Consider the following 9,062-nt stretch of genomic DNA (forward strand, 5'->3'; position numbering starts at 1 on the left):
TGTTGTTAAGTATTTATTTTGAAACAACGGGCCATATGCATACCATTCATATATTCTTTGCAGCTACAGATGGTGGAGGGATTCTGGGTAGTTTACCTTTGTACTTTTACATTTTCATGACCTCTGTGTCACACCCCTCAGTGTGTGACCCGGGCCTAAACTGTACGGGAACAACGTAAAAAGATGTTGAATTGTCGGGAACAAGTGCAGGAATGTTATTTCACCTGCTGTGTGAGAAAAAGGAATAACAAATAAATCACTGATGTCTTCCGTCCCCCCCATCATATATAAGAGATAAGGGTGACTGCTGCATAGTTTCCCCATGACTTCAAGCGCACAATGCTGGAAGTGTACACACCATTGATTGGCCATAATCAGCCTGGAATGACAGCTGATGTCGTAAATTGTGAAAACTTGCCTTCTGAGGAGTCCCTCATTATCTACTCATGCAGACAGACATCTCCCCACTGATTGTGGAAATGACAAATGTCTTTGTCAAGGTTAAATACACAAACAGAGTGACGTACACGCGCACACGTCGATGTACACACACAGACAAGGACATCCAAAGAGTCGGAGTGAGAGAGTTCAACAATTGTTTTTCCTCTTCTCTTTTCATCCAGTGTTTCGCTTCAAAGAGCCGTTGGATAAGGACTGATGGAACATAGCTCTTACTATAGCAGGCCTACTGTCAAATGATAATAAATAAATAAATAGATACAAAGAAATGAATAAGATTGCACTCTCTGGTACCTGGTAAAGAGGGTAAATCGATCAAGGTAATTAAAAAAGCTTTGCGGTCAAACTGAAGGCGTTGAGTGGGTTTATAACAAGAGGAAAAGACACCATCAAATGCAGAGGAGAAAGGCTCAGTGCAGACGACACATTTAAATGAAGACCTTGGTTCATGTTGAAGGCATTATTAATAACAGTAGAGTGATGGCGGCAGGGACAGGAAGTAATTAGAGCAGAAACAGGAACTGAAGAAAACAAAAAAATATGTTGCAGCAGACCATGAAGTACGGGCAAGGCTCTTTTTTCAGCATCAGCATTTTTGATCAGGAAACGTATTTAAAAAAAATTCTGATTTTAAATGGTTAAATTATTTCATATTTTTTATTTAAATATATAGTTTGTAGTTGTATTCTATTATGGACATTGATTTAAAATGTGGCTACTCACAGATTCACTTAACTTGAATACAAATGTTAGGGATTGCATCAAATATAGAATAAATATAGAATGAATAGAATGACTTGATTATAAACAACTACCCCTTAGAGCACTGAAAATAGTCTGGCTCTGCGAGACTACAGGGCTCTTGCCAGGTTGCTTAAAATGGTGGTCGACCTGCCCAGCTGGCTTCTGCCCCAAATCCTTACTCCTTAATTCTTAACCCTGCTTTTATATATGCTGTATACTCTATGCACATTTTAGATATTTTGCTTTTAGATTTTTCTGTTATGTATAATATAATCCAATTTCCGAAGCCACTCTGCCTGATTGCAATCAGAGAGGCTTCTCTGCCTCTGCATTGAGTCGCAGGCGAGCGGGAATCTAATTAAACAGCATTGTGTTGTGTCCACAGAAGACAGCTCACTCCTACGCTCCATGAGCCGAATGAATCTGCACAAGTTTGTGTTTCTCGCTGCCTCTTTCTGACTGTTGGTCTGTTTGTTTATATGTCTGTTGGACTGTCTATCAGTCGGTCTGTCTATCTATCTGACAGACCATCTGTCTTTCTGCATGTCCGTCTGACTGTTGTTCTGTCTGTCCGTCGCCCTGCCTATGTGTCTGTCTGTCAGACTGTCTTCCTTTCTGCCTGTCCGTCTGTCTTTCTTCAGCAAGTCTGTCGTTCGAATGTCTGTCTGTCTGTCTGTCTGTCTGTCTGTCTGTCCGCCTGTCTGTGTGTCCGTCTGTCCGTGTGTCCGTCTGTCTGTCTGTCTGTCTGTCTGTCTGTCTGTCTGTCTGTCTGTCTGTCTGTCCGCCTGTCTGTCTGTCTGTCTGTCTGTCTGTCTGTCTGTCCGTCCGTCTGTCCGCCTGTCTGTCCGCCTGTCTGTCCGCCTGTCTGTCCGCCTGTCCGCCTGTCCGCCTGTCCGTCTGTCCCTCTGTCCGTCCGTCTGTCCGTCTGTCCGTCTGTCTGTCAGACTGTCTATGAGCAGGTCTCTCTGCGTGTCAGTCAGTAGGTCAGTAGGTCTGTGGGTCTGTTCTTCCTCAGCCATATGACACACATACTCTGTCTGTATGCTCTGCCTTGTTTTCTTGGCGATGCCACAGATCCTCCGATAAACCCAGTTCTAAAATATCTCGAGGCCACTCTAATCCATCTTGAGCTCTGGGAATGGAAGGAAACAAAAAAGTTTACTTGTCGAAGTTCTGGACGGCAGCTGCTCAGTGGGAGTCAACTGAAATTCAGATTCATACCTTTTCATTTTATTATGTTTCTTTTAGGGAAACCAAGGATAATATATCTCAGAAAATAAGTAGTATGTAGCTATTACTTATTTTATATTCAATTTTTAATTTAGCGGAAATTATTGATTCCCTATATCTGGACTCCGTAATGATAATGGAAATTAACCAAGGGTTACAGCTGTTAATAACTTGTTGGCTATGTCAGAGGATTCAAAGCCAACCCTAATGTCATTTCACAATGACTTAAATGTCAGTATCCTAAGGCTTTTAATCTCTGGAAAATGAACAGGAACTGCAATAGATTCAGTGGTTGTAATTAAACCAAGATACAGCCCAGCCCCATTAGCCTAGAGGCTGTAAAGTGACAAAGATAACCCTATTTACTGTCACAAATAGGTCACACTTCCTGTCTGAATTCCTGAAAGAGGTTAAAGGTGAGGAAATAAGGTCAGCTGTCTGGTTTGAATCAACCAAGTTGCACAAGTGCCTCTTTTTCTCTCCCACTCACAATCACTTTTTCTCCTTTCACTCTCTTCCTCTTTTCTGTTTTCACCAATCCACATCATGAGAGGGTTTTAAATATTTGTAATATTTTTTTGTTTGTTGTACCCCTATCATCCCCTGTTTGCTCCCTTTGGGAAGTGTTCTCCCTTTAATTCAGTCATCTGTAGTTTCTGTTATCCCCTTGTCTGTCTGTCTCTGTCTGTGAGTTCCTCTCCGACTGGGACACAATAGAAGTGGCTGGGTGGTATTATAGCAGCCAATCTGCCTCCCAAATCAAATCACAGCGAACTAAACAAGAGCTGTAAAAAGTAATGACTCGTTATATGAGGCCAAACATTTAGAAGCAACAAACAACAACTAAGATTGAAAAACCCTGCTAGATGGGGCAGCTCTTTTATATTCATTACTTTGTGTTTTGATTAACTGAATAGCGAGAGCCTACGTATGGGATAGACTCACAGGTGAGACACAATACAAAGCCTGAGTCTGCATGGGGATCAGGCCAAGTAATAGCGATTATAACGTTCCTTCAATTTAGCATTGTATTGCTATATTGCCCCAGATGTGAATGAATTAACACATTTATGAACGCATAAATAAGTAAAACATTTAAGTCGTACCTGAATACTATCTTACAATAATTAGATTGCAAGAACGAAATTCTTCAGGCTGCTATTCAATAGATGAATTTAATATTTGTTGGTGTATTTCCTGTAACACTGTAGCGTAGTGCCCATCTGCATTGGCTGACCTGTAAGAAATCCCTGGTCTCCCTTTCTTGCTCGTAGGGTGGTCAGTCCTTGACTCTGACTGGTCTCGGCTACATAGTTTTTGCTGTACATACAAACAGGTCAAATATTTGGAGACTTATCAAACGCAAAGATAACTTGACACTAAAATTTCAACATGTTTAATTTGTGTTTTATTATGAATTCAGAAATGAAAACGTTGATAAAGGCTTTGACTGAAAAACCACATTGCCAACAGAGCAGTTTTATTGATTTCCATGTGTATTCTGTTTTTATATTACAAAATTGGCAAGTTTGACTTTTGCCATTCATCCGCATCATTCCCCTTGTGTCTTTCTGTGGGCTGTTCCACAGAGAGAAGCTTTAAGGAATGGCCGCACAGCAGAGGAATCGACAACTCTTCACTTAGTAACCCTGAGAACAATAGGGACATTGAGACGGTAATTCATCTCTTCCAGAGCATGCTCTCTGTCTCCAACTCCCCCTCCGCTCTCTGGTGGTGTGTTTGTTGCAGGAATGTGTGAGCATGTGCATTTTTGTGATTGTGTTTTACTTAGTGTGTGTATTTGTGTATGTTGGTGTTCATCTGTCTGTCTGTCTGTCTGTCTGTCTGTCTGTCTGTGTGGGTGTGCGCCATACTGTGTTTGTGTGAATGTGTTTGTATGCACATGTATGTGTGTGTGTGTGTGTGTGTGTGTTTGTTTGTGTGTACGTGTGTACACACAACTTTAAGTGCACTTTGGCAAATGTGTGTGCACTGTGCACGTGTGTGTGTGCGTGCATGCAGGCGTGTGCGGAACATTATCTCTGAGATTCTGACTCATTTCTTGTTCTTGTTGTATTGTTACACTTGTTCGGCATGTTGTATTGTGGTTTTCTTGAAAAGCCTTTGACTGAGCCATGTCTGACAAACAAGAGGTTTCCGGGTTGGCCACTTGTTCAGGAGAGGATTTGGAGTGTTTCCATGTCACCGATGAGGCCCTTGTATGAGGAACATCACGGGACCTTCAGTTGCCAAGAGACAGCAGTAGTGAAGCGCGTAAAGTCTCCTCCCAAAATATCTTAGTTGCATTCTGTAAACCCCTTTCTCAAAGACACACACACACACACACACACACAGACACACACACACACACACACAAACACACTCAGAAGAATATAATGTACTAAGAAAACTATGGACAAAGGAGAGAAAGTCTCGACAAGAAATTGGGCATCTGTTCCAAGAATTGAGGCTCTTGTAGTTAAGTGCTAGGTTGTTTTTGTGCCATCCTCCCACATTTGACTCTTCCCGGTGGTTTGTTTGTTAATTTCTCTGCAATTTTGCTGCAGGAACCTGTGGTATTCTGACCACCCCGCATGTGTGTGTGTGTGTGTGTGTATAAATATATATATATTAGTGCAGAACATCTGAGACTACACAGTCAGGCAGACAGGCTGAGTCACTAAGTCGCTGGCTGGTTCTGTGGAGAGCTGATAACAGCATTCGCTCAGGGGCTTCTGGAACAGGGAACACACACACACACAAACACGCACACACGCACGCACGCCACGACTTTAAAGTAAGTAGCTCATGAGAATGTCATGATAAGTCCTAAGCATTGAGTTGGACAAGGGGAAGGTGGGAGGGTCAAATGAAAAGACAATAGTGATGGACAGATCGAATGATCGGTAATGGAGGAGTTCATTGAGAATGGAAGAAGAGAGAGATTCTAAAGCACTGTGTGATAAAGGACAAATGCTGGTGCTTTGTGCAAGAAGCGATGTTTAGTGGTCGTAGTTTGGTGTTCTGTCTATGTCTCCCCTATAATCCAGATAGCTGATTGGTTTGAGGCACGGTGACATAATCAGTAGGGGCCAATAGTGCAGAAACATAAAGCTGGAAGCCGAAATTTCCCATTGCCAAATTTTTGTTAATGAGCACCGTACTAATCCAGTTTATTTTCCATTTTTCTCTTTTCTCTGTACTTAAAAGGTGCTTTCAGTAATATTTAGGAGCTTTTTTGAGCGCAGTATGTTAGACATGGCCTCCCCATCTGTCAGCTATTAGTGAATGAAAACCCCTGTGAAGGATTTTTCACTTAAGTCCTGGTCAGACACCAACTCCATTGTTTTCCTATTGGTTAAGCAGCGCGGTCATTTCAGAGGGGGGAGGGGCCATTTAAGGGTCACATTTAAGGGTCAGGAGAAGTTTGTGTGTAAAAAAACTGAAAAAAAAGATATTTGATAGGTATATTATAGATAATTGATCATATCAGATAATAATAATTCTCAACTTCTCTGAAAAACTTTCTCATTACCTGAGCATAACAGTATTTCACTGCTTTTTTTTTTTTCAAGCTGTCAACAACAGCAGACCTCGTCATGGAGGTCACGATAATCTCGCCTATGCCATTGCCACTGGCAAATTATTTAAATATGAGGGTGTTAATACATATTTTGCCGTTTCTGTCTCAAAATTAAAACTTTTAGGTCACACTATTTGTTGTATTTCTGGAAACACAAATGACTAATGCCTGGAACACTTTCACTTAACATCAGATTCATTTGTAATGCAGATTTTAGGGTTAGGGTTCAACCTCATTCTAGGGGTTGATGAACTGTTGGGCATTAGTTCAGAGAGTGATGCTGAGAATCTTACCTTGCTGTTAGGGTTAGGGTTAGCCCTACTATGACCACATCATAGCCATGTGGTTATCGAAAGTTAATCAACACCCCTCCAGGCAATCCCAATCCAAATAATTCATATTAAAGTATAAACCCATGGTTATTTATATCTATTCATGACACTCCACCATATGTTCTGCTGCTGCACCTCTTGACTATAAAGGCACCCTTCTGGCTCCCTCAGGAATTCAGCTCCACTTTAATCAGGGCAGTGTACCTCCCGCAGGCAGGGTGTGTAATTAATGGACTGGAGAAGGCTCACCCTGAGGCCGCTTCTATTGTTGTTGGGGACTTCCATATGGGGTAATAGAAGGAAAGTTTGTCCTAAAGAACACCAGCACCATTACTTTCCTACCTGCAGGTGGAAAAGTTATTGGACTACGGACCTTTGTGATTCTCATCCACGGGACAGAATGTAAACCCCTCCCCCAGCCAGGCCTAGGTTAAGCGGATCAGTCCACTCCATTCTTCTCCTTCCAACATCTTAAACTGGAAAAAAAACAAAACTGTTCTTTGGGTGGTTTAGTGCTGGAGTGGGGAATCCATTGCCACTCTCCAGGACTGCCTGTCTCAGCCTCTCCCAGTGCATTGATGATGTCATCCCGAATGGGACCCTGGGGGAATGGAGGACTTTCAGTTATGTCCTACGGAAAAGCCATCAGAGATGGCAAAATGAACAACAGGGAGTCTCGTTGGACTACAAAGAAAGAGAAATCACAGTGATGGCCAGCTCGCCGCCTCTCTTACGGAAGGGCTCAACACCTTCATTCACTGTTTGAGGCAAACAAGACCATCCCTTCTGCGAGGCCAGCTGAGAACCAGGACGATTGCACTCTGTCCCTCACTATGGCTGACCTGAGGAGAGCTTTAAAAAGGGTAAACCCTCGGAAGTGTCCGGGGCTAGGGATGTCCTGGGAGCCTGGATCCTGGACTTCCTGATGGCCAGACCCGAGGCGGTGAGAATGGGAAATTTTACTATCTCTGCACTGGGAGGAGATCTGCGTCTTTGCAACATCGTGCGAGGAAAACAACCTGTTCCCTAGCGTATGCAGGACCAAAGAGAGGATTGTGTACTTCAGGAAGCAGCAGGGGCGTGTTACTGGAGCATCCGGGCACAGACTAGAAGACTAAAAGAAAATGGTTCCCACCACCCAATCAGGCAACCAACCAGCCAGCTTAAGGTCAGTGATCAAATTGATCAATTCAGTGTATGCACTGATCACTGCCTATCGACATACAGTTGTTTTTAATAATAAAAATATAGCTTTTTCTTTTCTTTCTATTACTTTATTTGCAATGTTGCCATTATTGTCTTTTTAAAATAAAATTGCAATATGTTTGTGAGTAGATTTTAATAGTATGCTGCCATGTCATACAAATTCCATTGAACAAAATGACCCTGTTTTATACTGGCATTTCATAAATAAAACACTTTGACTTTGACCTGTATTCTGATTGTGAACTCTGAACTATCAACTCACAGAGTAGTGATGTAATGTGTCTGTGTGTGTGTGTGTGTGTGTGTGTGTGTGTGTGTGTGTGTGTGTGTGTGTGTGTGTGTGTGTACACAGTAATCCATCTTTACAGATGGCCCTTCTTCCAGTGAATCCGATGTTGCTGACACAAAACCTAATTAACCTTCACCTCCATCATTCTTATTCCACCTAGTTTTTTTCTAATTTTCTCCTTGTTTTTCCCCCATTTCCCTTTTTCGTCCCTCCGTATCACCCCGGTGCTCTGTCTCTCCGCAGTCAGACATATGAGAGTCGAAGTTTGGTTTATGATAGATATGTTAAGCAGGAAGAGAGGCTCACTGCATGATTTATGAAGTTCAAACTTTTGCGACACCAGCCCGGTTTAAAGGTCTTATTATTTCCTATGCTTTGCTCTCCTCCTTCTTCACGCAGCGATATTCACACCAGCAGACGAGACACGCTGTCAGAAGGGTGAAAATGACTAATTAACTTGATTTGCCTGGTGTTGAGAGAACAAGATTGCTACAGAGAGTCTGCTGTGTTCCATCTAAAAGACACGTGTTCGTTACTTCTGTTTTTAACATTCAGGTAATCGAATCTGATCCCATGGTTTATTTTTTGTGGGTTAAAACAATGCAATTTCTTTTTAGTCTACTTCCTTTCAGTTTAATTCAGGTCACAATGTGTGACATTAGTAATTAATCTCGTCTTTTTGTTGTTCTGTAAAATGAGCTCAAGTCATCTCGAAGAAGTAAATTTCCGCTTTAATTTAAAGTTAAATGTCTCAAAGAGAAATTGAAACCCAGTTGTGTTGAGTTGTGTTTTGGCACTTGCACATTGCAGATCATTGATTGGCCCTCATAAAGACCATCTGAGTCACATTAAAACATCAAAGGCATGCCCATCCCTCATTCAATTAGGCCATCAAGATCATCAAGACACAAAGAGCTCAAATACTGTTGGCCTGATACTGTTATCTGCCTTCTGTGAATGTGAAGAAAATGAAATATGAAATATTAATGTGATAAGCCGAGGTGACTGCCTATTTAAGTATGTAATGTAAGGCTCTTAAACGCCAATCACTCCGTCCAGAGTGATCATAGCCGGTCTCTTGGTTTTTAGGTTCACAAGTAGAGTGCCCTTGAACAGAAAATGTACATCGCGTTCAAAGAGTCATTGCGACGGCTTAGGCACTAATGAAATTAAATGTTCAGATACCTTCTTAAGGTAAGTGTGTCTCAAGCGGTCGCTC

Source organism: Pollachius pollachius (assembly GCF_949987615.1).
Source record: "Pollachius pollachius genome assembly, chromosome: 1".
Taxonomy (NCBI): domain Eukaryota; kingdom Metazoa; phylum Chordata; class Actinopteri; order Gadiformes; family Gadidae; genus Pollachius; species Pollachius pollachius.